The following is a 10371-nucleotide window of genomic DNA, read 5'->3' on the forward strand; positions in this document are numbered from 1 at the left end:
CCTTTGATTCCTGTGCTGTGGAGCTGCACAAAACAGCCTCTTCTACAAGGTTCTGCTGTGGGGATTTGACCTCCCTGGTCTCTGGCCTAAGCTTCTTGTCTGGGGAAGGAAGGACAAGGAGAAGATGGGATTTGCCTCCGTGCCACAGGGAAGGACAAGGAGATCCTCCCAGTGTGTCCCCAGCAGGACGGCTTTGGCACCAGGGTTGTCCTGCAGCCGGGGGCCGTGCTGGGGTGGGAGATGGAGCAGGAGAGAGGGGGAAAGGGGCACTGACTTCCTCCTCACCTGCCTGGGGCTCCTGGGCCATCTTCTTCCTCACGGCGTCCTCCTTCTTCATCGGGCCAAGGTTTGGAAAAAGAAAATCCTGGTTTGGGGGAAAACAAGGGCTGAACATGTTGGGTTTGATAGTCCTGTTGCCCAAGTGCAGCTGGAGAAGTTAATGCCCCTTTCAGCCTTGAGGGGCCTGGAGCCCGCTCATCCCCAGCCTCCCCCACCCCTCCAGGCAGCCAGTTTGTCTCTCATCTCCGGGATCGCCCCTCTGCGCTCTTCCCCACTCCAGGGCTCCCGAGCTCCCTTTTGCTCTCCTGGGCATCCCCCAGCCCGAGATCACCCCTGTGCCCATCGGTACCAGGCGAACGTGAGGCTGTTCCCTCCACGGGAAATTAACGGTTCAGGTTTGAGGTCCTGCAAGAGTCAAAGATCCCCTGCCCCATGAAAAAACCCTCCCAGAGACCCCCCAATGGATCTGGTGCAAGCTCCCCCTCCCCACTCACCTGCGGCTTCTGGAGGGGGCAATGCAGCAGGAGTCAGGGGAGCTTCAGCCTGAGCGGCAGGGGAAGGCGGCGGGGAAACCAACGTGGTTGTGCTGCTCCTCTTCCTTCTGCTCCTCCACTTACTCCTTGTCTGTTTCTCCTCTTCCTTCCACTTTTCTTTCACTCCTAGACCGGCCCAGGCAATGCTGACACCCAAAAGCAGCCGCGCTCTGCCCTGGGCGGGTTCCGAAATAGCATGGTAGTAAAACTGGGGAGTGAAACTGGGAGCATTGGGAAAGATCATGAGAGCAGCGGAAAGGAATTGGGAGCGCTTTCCCTGCCAGTCCCGCTTTTACTGGGAGAACTGAGAGGGAACTGAGAGCAAACAGCACTCGGAGGCGGCTGCAGCCGGCAGCTAGTGGGGCCACGATAGAAGGCCTGGTTATGAGAATAAGAGAGCGATCGCGCGCTGGGATTGGTGGGCGGGAGCAGCGCGGGGTTTGCTCGGTTATGTGAGGGCCGGGAGGGGCCGGAGCAATGGCGGCGGCGTCCGGTGAGAGGGGACAGGGAGCGGGAATGGGGACCGGGAGCGGGAATGGGGACGGCAATGAGGACAGGGAGTGGGTATGGGGACAGGGAAGAGGCATGGGAATGGGGACATGATCGGAAATGGCACGCGGAACTGGAATGGCACAGAGAATGGGGACAGGGACCGGGAACTGGAATATGGGTATGGGACAGGGAATATTGAAATGGAAATACAGGAACAGGAGCGGGACCGTGAATAACAGAAGGGGAACAGAGACTTGGAATATGGGAGACAGATAGGGAATGAGACTGGAATGAGATTCAGGCTGGGATGGCAGCGGAACGGTACCAGGGTGACATGGGAATGGGTGGGTGAGAGGGGGTGACAGCAGGGAGAGGGGGATCCTGAACAGGGACACTGGCAACCAGGACAGAGGGACATGGAGACAGTTCCAGGGCAGGGGGGCCTTGATCAGCCACGCCATAACTTTCACCAGGGTCCCCAAGCACTTTTGCAGCTACTCGGCCTGTTCTGCCCAAAGCCCTGAGCAACCCCCAAGTCCCTCCCAGGAACGCCCACCTCCCTCAAACCCAACATGCCCCCCGTCCCCTGGCAGATCCCCCCATGTCCCCATCAATGGCTTATTCCAATGTCTTTGTTTTCACCCTGGTTTTGTGTGTTTTGAAGGGACCAACAGAAGTGAAAGGAAAATCCAGGCCACGGGGTGCAAGGAAGATGTGAAGCAGCTGGACAGGTGGTTTCTAAAATGGATAACCGGCAACAGGAATGGCCTGGGCTCTGCTTACCAGCGTTCCCTGGGGATTACCCAGGGTGGATGCCTCTGTGGCGGCTGGAGCTGGAGCAGCGCAGGAAGGTCTTCCTGCACTTGGGGCACTCACTGGGCTGCCCTTAGTGCTGGCTCTGTTGGTGTCTGCTCAAGATAGAGCTCTGAGAGAAGCTCTTCCCACACTCAGGACACTCATAGGGCCTCTCCCCACTGTGGATGCGCCGGTGGGTCACGAGGGTGGAGTTGTCCCTGAAGCCCTTCCCGCAGTCAGGGCAGCGAAAGGGCCGCTCCTCCGTGTGAATCCTCTGGTGCCTGACAAGATGAGAGCTGGTCTGAAACCTCTTCCTGCATTTATCACACTCATAGGGCTTCTCCCCAGTGTGGCTCCTCAGGTGGTAGATCAGGTGGGAGCGCTGGCAGAAGCTCTTCCCACACTCCCCACACTCGTAAGACCTCTCGCCAGTGTGGATCCTCTTGTGGACAATCAGGTTCGACTTGTGGGTGAATCTCTTCCCACACTCGGGACACTCATAGGGCCTCTCCTGGGTGTGCATGTGCTGGTGGCTGACAAGGGAGGAGTTGTACTTGAAGCCTTTCCCGCAGTCGGGGCAGAGGAAGGGCCTCTCCTCTGTGTGAGTGCGCTGGTGCCTGAGGAGATCAGAGCTGGTCTGAAACCCCTTTCTGCATTTATCACACTCGTAGGGTTTCTCCCCGGTGTGCCTCCTCATGTGGACAGTCAGGTGGGAGATCCGGCTGAAACTCTTCCCACACTCCTCACACTTGTAACACCTCTCCTCGGTGTGCCTCCTCAGGTGGACAATCAGGCAGGAGATCCAGCTGAAGCTCTTCCCACACTCCTCACACTTGTAAGACCTCTCCTCGGTGTGGCTCCTCAAGTGGACAGTCAAGTTGGATCTCCGGCTGAAGCTCTTCCCACACTCCTCACATATATAGGGCCTCTCCCCCGTGTGGATTTTCATGTGGCAGATCAGGTTGGATTTCTGGCTGAAGCTCTTCCCACATTTCAAGCACTTCTGGGGATTCTCCTTACCCTGAAGCTGCTCGTGGACCACGAGCTCTGAGCTCCAGGCGCCTCCCCGGTCCAGGGTGGGCCTTTCTCCATCAGATGCCTGAGATCTGCATTTGCAGCCCCTCCTCGTGCGGGATCTCTGGGGTTTTTCCTCCCCGTTGGATTCCTGTGCTGTGGAGCTGCTCAAAACAGCCTCTTCCACAAGGTTCTGCTGTGGGGATTTGTCCGCCCTGGTCTCCATTCTCAGCTCCTGGTCTGGGGGAGGATGGGATTTGCCTCCGTGCCACAGGGAAGGACAAGGAGATCCTCCCAGTGCGTCCCCAGCAGGACGGCTTTGGCAGCAGGGTTGTCCTGCAGCCGGGGGCCGTGCTGGGGCGGGAGATGGAGCAGGAGAGAGGGGGAAAGGGGCACTGAATTCCTCCTCACCTGCTTGGGGCTGCTGGGCCATCTTCCTCTTCCTCACGACCTCCTCCTCTTGCATCGGGCCAAGGTTTAGAAACAGGAAATCCTGGTTTGGGGGAAAACAAGGGCTGGGCGCGTTGGGTTTGATGGTCCCGCTGCCTGTCTTGGTGTCTGCTAAGGAAGGCAGAGCCTCCCTTAAAATTGAAAATTTAAACCCCCTCCCTCCAAAGTACTATAATTTTGAAATTAAGGGGCTCTCAGGGAAAGATATGGAAATAGGAATAACAGTTCTTTGCTAGGAAAAATAAAATGAAAAATGTAATAGTAGAAAGAAAACCACTGACAGAGTCAGAATCCAAGCTGACACCCTGTTAGTCAGGGTGTTTGTTGCACTCCAATTAAATGGTGGCTGCAGTCCTCCTGCAGGGACAGATGTGGTTCTGTTGAAGCAGTGGTTCCTACAGAAGGGTGTAGTTTTCCTCCAAAGGTCCAGTGGTGGTGTAGATAGGTCTGGTCTTCCTCAGCGAATCCAGTGGAGAAGAAAAGCTGCTCCTCTGGGAATCCAGTGGAGAAGAAACGCTGCTCTTCTGGGAATCCAGTGGGAAAAGCCTGACTGTGGTGTTCCAAATCTCTGATTATATCCAGGTGGGAATGCCTGGCTCCTCCCCATGGGTGGAACATCTACCCATGGGGTGAGGTAATTTTATCAGTCCTGCAGTGAGGCTCAATGGCCCATTAACAGAAGATATCTCCCTGGAGGGCTTGTGGAAGAGATAAGGAAAACTGCCCAATTAACAGAAGATAACTGCCCCACCTCTAACAGATGGCAATAGAATACATACCCACATCTTGCATTTCCAACCTCAGACACTCTCCGTTGCTCTCAGTAGCCCAAAGTGTGATCCCAGTTGCTCCCTTTTAACAGCAGTATGATCCCAGTAACTTCCAATATGATCCAAGTCATCTACCACTATTCCCAGTATGGTCCTAGTATAATCCTAGCTGCTTCCAGTCCATCCCAGTATGGTCCAAGCTGCCTCCAGCTACATCAACACAATCAGTCTCAGTATGATGCCATTTGCTACCAGCGTGCTCCCAGTTGCTCACAGCATCTCCCACTCACTCTCAGAATGATCCCAGTCATTCCCAGTATATCACATTAGCCCCTAACATGGTCTCAATTGGCCCGGCAGGTTCCTACTCACTTCCAAAATGATCCCAGGATGATCCCAGTACAGCCCAGTCCCTCCCAGCGATGCCACTCCTGGCATCCCCCAGCCCTGTCTGTGTTCCCCCCTCCCAGATTGCCTGATAGGAGCCCCAGGGGCTGGAAGGCCTCAACCAACATCCCCAGCAAGCCCCAGTGTGGATGTGCAGCCTCCAGTTTTCCCAGTTTGCCTCTCCTTCTCCCCAGGCAGGGTTCTCCTCCTCCTGCTCCTCCCGGCCCCAGCGGGTGGGAGCAGCTGAGAGCCCCGCACTGCCCATCCCGACCTGTCCCGGCTCCATCCCCGCTCCTGCCGCGGGCTGCGAGGGCTGCAGGACCGGGGCAGGAGGAATGGAATGGTGGAGCAGGGAGGGAGAAGCAGCAGGACAAGGGCTGGAGGGAACAAGAGAAGGAGGAGGAGGAGGAGGTGTGGAGCAGGAAGAGGAGGAGGACGGGTGGGAGGAAGAGCTGGGTGAGAGGAGGAGGAGTGGGAAGTGGAAGCGGGGGGAACACAGGCTCCAGCCCTCGCTTTCTCCACAGCACTCCCGGTCCCTGGGGCATTTCCCCCCCATATCTCAGGTGATCACAGAGGGGGAGCTCAACCAAATATCCTGGGTGCTCCATAGCTGGGTATCTTTTTGGGGATGGGGGGATTTTTGGAGCTCAAAGGACTCCAAAGCTAAGCTGCAAATGCCCATTGGGGAGATTTTGGCGGTGTCCCGGCAGGTTGTTTCTTCGCGGGGGAGGGCAAGAGAGGGGAGAACACTGGGACACCGACGTGTGTAGCCCAGAGAGAGGAGACCACCAGGATTCAGCCCGGAGAGGGGAACACCCTTGCGAGGGGGAAACCCTGGAGCTCCCCACAGCCTGGAGCAGAGTCAGGGGAAACGGGAGCGCTGAGGCACCAAGAGCCCCGGCATTGCTAAGAAGGAGCCCAGAGAGGGGGATCTAGGGAACCCCTGGGGGCTGCAGGGAACCCCCAGCAGCACAGAGAAGGGGGAGCCCCAGAAGCCCAAGGTCAGAAGAGCAGAGAGGGGGGACCCTGGGGATTCCCGTGACAGCCTGGAGAGGGTGTGGACTCCTGGAGAGGAGAACGCTCAATAGATGCAGGACTCCAAGACGTCCAAAGTGGAGAGACCGGAGAAAGGCAATTCATGGGGAGCTCTTTTTTGGAATAATCATGAGACATTCAAGTCTTGGCAGGCTTAAGGATGGTATTTCTCAGGGTTTTTCCAACTAAAGTTTTTTGGTCTGGAGATTTTTATGGACACAAAATGTCTGGAGACTTCTAGAGATGGGTTGGGGCAGGAGGAATGCCCAACAAAATGCTCTCATACCTTGTTTTTCTCTTGGAAATAGGATTTCTCATTTCCAAACCTTAGCCCAGTCTGTGAGCTCCATTTCTGGGAACACCCACTGTTGATTAATTTTATCAGTCACTCAGTGAATCTCAATGGCCCATTAACAGAAGATATCTCCCTGGAGGGATGATGGGTTGTGGAAGAGATAAAAATAAACCTGCCTCACCTGGTTTTAACAGCTTGCCCATTAATAGAGAATATCTGCCCTGGTGTTAGGAGGGATGTGTCATGGAAGTGATAAAGAACACTGCTCCTCCTGGTTTCAACAGATGGTGATAAAATACATACTGCTGGTTACATCTTGCATTGCAACATAAGACAAGATGGACATGGACCAGGGGTTGATGCCAGGCACAGTGGACACTAGGAATGGGATGACACAGGGAACAGACCAGAGAGCGACACCAGGCAGCGGGGACAATGTATCGAGGTGACACCAGCGGGTGTTCCCAGAGACAGGGCAACAGACTTGGCTGAGGTTTGGAAATGAGAAAAACAAGGTATGAGAGCATTTTGTTGGGCATTCCTCCTGCCCCAACCCATCTCTAGAAGTCTCCAGACATTTTGTGTCCATAAAAATCTCCAGACCAAAAAACTTTAGTTGGAAAAACCCTGAGAAATACCATCCTTAAGCCTGCCAAGACTTGAATGTCTCATGATTATTCCAAAAAAGAGCTCCCCATGAATTGCCCTTCTCCGGTCTCTCCACTTTGGACTTCTTGGAGTCCTGCATCTATTGAGCGTTCTCCTCTCCAGGGGTCCATACCCTCTCCAGGCTGTCACGGGAATCCCCAGGGTCCCCCCTCTCTGCTCTTCTGACCTTGGGCTTCTGGGGCTCCCCCTTCTCTGTGCTGCTGGGGGTTCCCTGCAGCCCCCAGGGGTTCCCTAGATCCCCCTCTCTGGGCTCCTTCTTAGCAATGCCGGGGCTCTTGGTGCCTCAGCGCTCCCGTTTCCCCTGACTCTGCTCCAGGCTGTGGGGAGCTCCAGGGTTTCCCCCTCGCAAGGGTGTTCCCCTCTCCGGGCTGAATCCTGGTGGTCTCCTCTCTCTGGGCTACACACGTCGGTGTCCCAGTGTTCTCCCCTCTCTTGCCCTCCCCCGCGAAGAAACAACCTGCCGGGACACCGCCAAAATCTCCCCAATGGGCATTTGCAGCTTAGCTTTGGAGTCCTTTGAGCTCCAAAAATCCCCCCATCCCCAAAAAGATACCCAGCTATGGAGCACCCAGGATATTTGGTTGAGCTCCCCCTCTGTGATCACCTGAGATATGGGGGGGAAATGCCCCAGGGACCGGGAGTGCTGTGGAGAAAGCGAGGGCTGGAGCCTGTGTTCCCCCCGCTTCCACTTCCCACTCCTCCTCCTCTCACCCAGCTCTTCCTCCCACCCGTCCTCCTCCTCTTCCTGCTCCACACCTCCTCCTCCTCCTCCTTCTCTTGTTCCCTCCAGCCCTTGTCCTGCTGCTTCTCCCTCCCTGCTCCACCATTCCATTCCTCCTGCCCCGGTCCTGCAGCCCTCGCAGCCCGCGGCAGGAGCGGGGATGGAGCCGGGACAGGTCGGGATGGGCAGTGCGGGGCTCTCAGCTGCTCCCACCCGCTGGGGCCGGGAGGAGCAGGAGGAGGAGAACCCTGCCTGGGGAGAAGGAGAGGCAAACTGGGAAAACTGGAGGCTGCACATCCACACTGGGGCTTGCTGGGGATGTTGGTTGAGGCCTTCCAGCCCCTGGGGCTCCTATCAGGCAATCTGGGAGGGGGGAACACAGACAGGGCTGGGGGATGCCAGGAGTGGCATCGCTGGGAGGGACTGGGCTGTACTGGGATCATCCTGGGATCATTTTGGAAGTGAGTAGGAACCTGCCGGGCCAATTGAGACCATGTTAGGGGCTAATGTGATATACTGGGAATGACTGGGATCATTCTGAGAGTGAGTGGGAGATGCTGTGAGCAACTGGGAGCACGCTGGTAGCAAATGGCATCATACTGAGACTGATTGTGTTGATGTAGCTGGAGGCAGCTTGGACCATACTGGGATGGACTGGAAGCAGCTAGGATTATACTAGGACCATACTGGGAATAGTGGTAGATGACTTGGATCATATTGGAAGTTACTGGGATCATACTGCTGTTAAAAGGGAGCAACTGGGATCACACTTTGGGCTACTGAGAGCAACGGAGAGTGTCTGAGGTTGGAAATGCAAGATGTGGGTATGTATTCTATTGCCATCTGTTAGAGGTGGGGCAGTTATCTTCTGTTAATTGGGCAGTTTTCCTTATCTCTTCCACAAGCCCTCCAGGGAGATATCTTCTGTTAATGGGCCATTGAGCCTCACTGCAGGACTGATAAAATTACCTCACCCCATGGGTAGATGTTCCACCCATGGGGAGGAGCCAGGCATTCCCACCTGGATATAATCAGAGATTTGGAACACCACAGTCAGGCTTTTCCCACTGGATTCCCAGAGGAGCAGCGTTTCTTCTCCACTGGATTCCCAGAGGAGCAGCTTTTCTTCTCCACTGGATTCGCTGAGGAAGACCAGACCTATCTACACCACCACTGGACCTTTGGAGGAAAACTACACCCTTCTGTAGGAACCACTGCTTCAACAGAACCACATCTGTCCCTGCAGGAGGACTGCAGCCACCATTTAATTGGAGTGCAACAAACACCCTGACTAACAGGGTGTCAGCTTGGATTCTGACTCTGTCAGTGGTTTTCTTTCTACTATTACATTTTTCATTTTATTTTTCCTAGCAAAGAACTGTTATTCCTATTTCCATATCTTTCCCTGAGAGCCCCTTAATTTCAAAATTATAGTACTTTGGAGGGAGGGGGTTTAAATTTTCAATTTTAAGGGAGGCTCTGCCTTCCTTAGCAGACACCAAGACAGGCAGCGGGACCATCAAACCCAACGCGCCCAGCCCTTGTTTTCCCCCAAACCAGGATTTCCTGTTTCTAAACCTTGGCCCGATGCAAGAGGAGGAGGTCGTGAGGAAGAGGAAGATGGCCCAGCAGCCCCAAGCAGGTGAGGAGGAATTCAGTGCCCCTTTCCCCCTCTCTCCTGCTCCATCTCCCGCCCCAGCACGGCCCCCGGCTGCAGGACAACCCTGCTGCCAAAGCCGTCCTGCTGGGGACGCACTGGGAGGATCTCCTTGTCCTTCCCTGTGGCACGGAGGCAAATCCCATCCTCCCCCAGACCAGGAGCTGAGAATGGAGACCAGGGCGGACAAATCCCCACAGCAGAACCTTGTGGAAGAGGCTGTTTTGGGCAGCTCCACAGCACAGGAATCCAACGGGGAGGAAAAACCCCAGAGATCCCGCACGAGGAGGGGCTGCAAATGCAGATCTCAGGCATCTGATGGAGAAAGGCCCACCCTGGACCGGGGAGGCGCCTGGAGCTCAGAGCTCGTGGTCCACGAGCAGCTTCAGGGTAAGGAGAATCCCCAGAAGTGCTTGAAATGTGGGAAGAGCTTCAGCCAGAAATCCAACCTGATCTGCCACATGAAAATCCACACGGGGGAGAGGCCCTATATATGTGAGGAGTGTGGGAAGAGCTTCAGCCGGAGATCCAACTTGACTGTCCACTTGAGGAGCCACACCGAGGAGAGGTCTTACAAGTGTGAGGAGTGTGGGAAGAGCTTCAGCTGGATCTCCTGCCTGATTGTCCACCTGAGGAGGCACACCGAGGAGAGGTGTTACAAGTGTGAGGAGTGTGGGAAGAGTTTCAGCCGGATCTCCCACCTGACTGTCCACATGAGGAGGCACACCGGGGAGAAACCCTACGAGTGTGATAAATGCAGAAAGGGGTTTCAGACCAGCTCTGATCTCCTCAGGCACCAGCGCACTCACACAGAGGAGAGGCCCTTCCTCTGCCCCGACTGCGGGAAAGGCTTCAAGTACAACTCCTCCCTTGTCAGCCACCAGCACATGCACACCCAGGAGAGGCCCTATGAGTGTCCCGAGTGTGGGAAGAGATTCACCCACAAGTCGAACCTGATTGTCCACAAGAGGATCCACACTGGCGAGAGGTCTTACGAGTGTGGGGAGTGTGGGAAGAGCTTCTGCCAGCGCTCCCACCTGATCTACCACCTGAGGAGCCACACTGGGGAGAAGCCCTATGAGTGTGATAAATGCAGGAAGAGGTTTCAGACCAGCTCTCATCTTGTCAGGCACCAGAGGATTCACACGGAGGAGCGGCCCTTTCGCTGCCCTGACTGCGGGAAGGGCTTCAGGGACAACTCCACCCTCGTGACCCACCGGCGCATCCACAGTGGGGAGAGGCCCTATGAGTGTCCTGAGTGTGGGAAGAGCTTC

This window comes from Melospiza melodia, unplaced genomic scaffold, assembly GCF_035770615.1.
Source record: "Melospiza melodia melodia isolate bMelMel2 unplaced genomic scaffold, bMelMel2.pri scaffold_32, whole genome shotgun sequence".
Lineage (NCBI taxonomy): Eukaryota > Metazoa > Chordata > Aves > Passeriformes > Passerellidae > Melospiza > Melospiza melodia.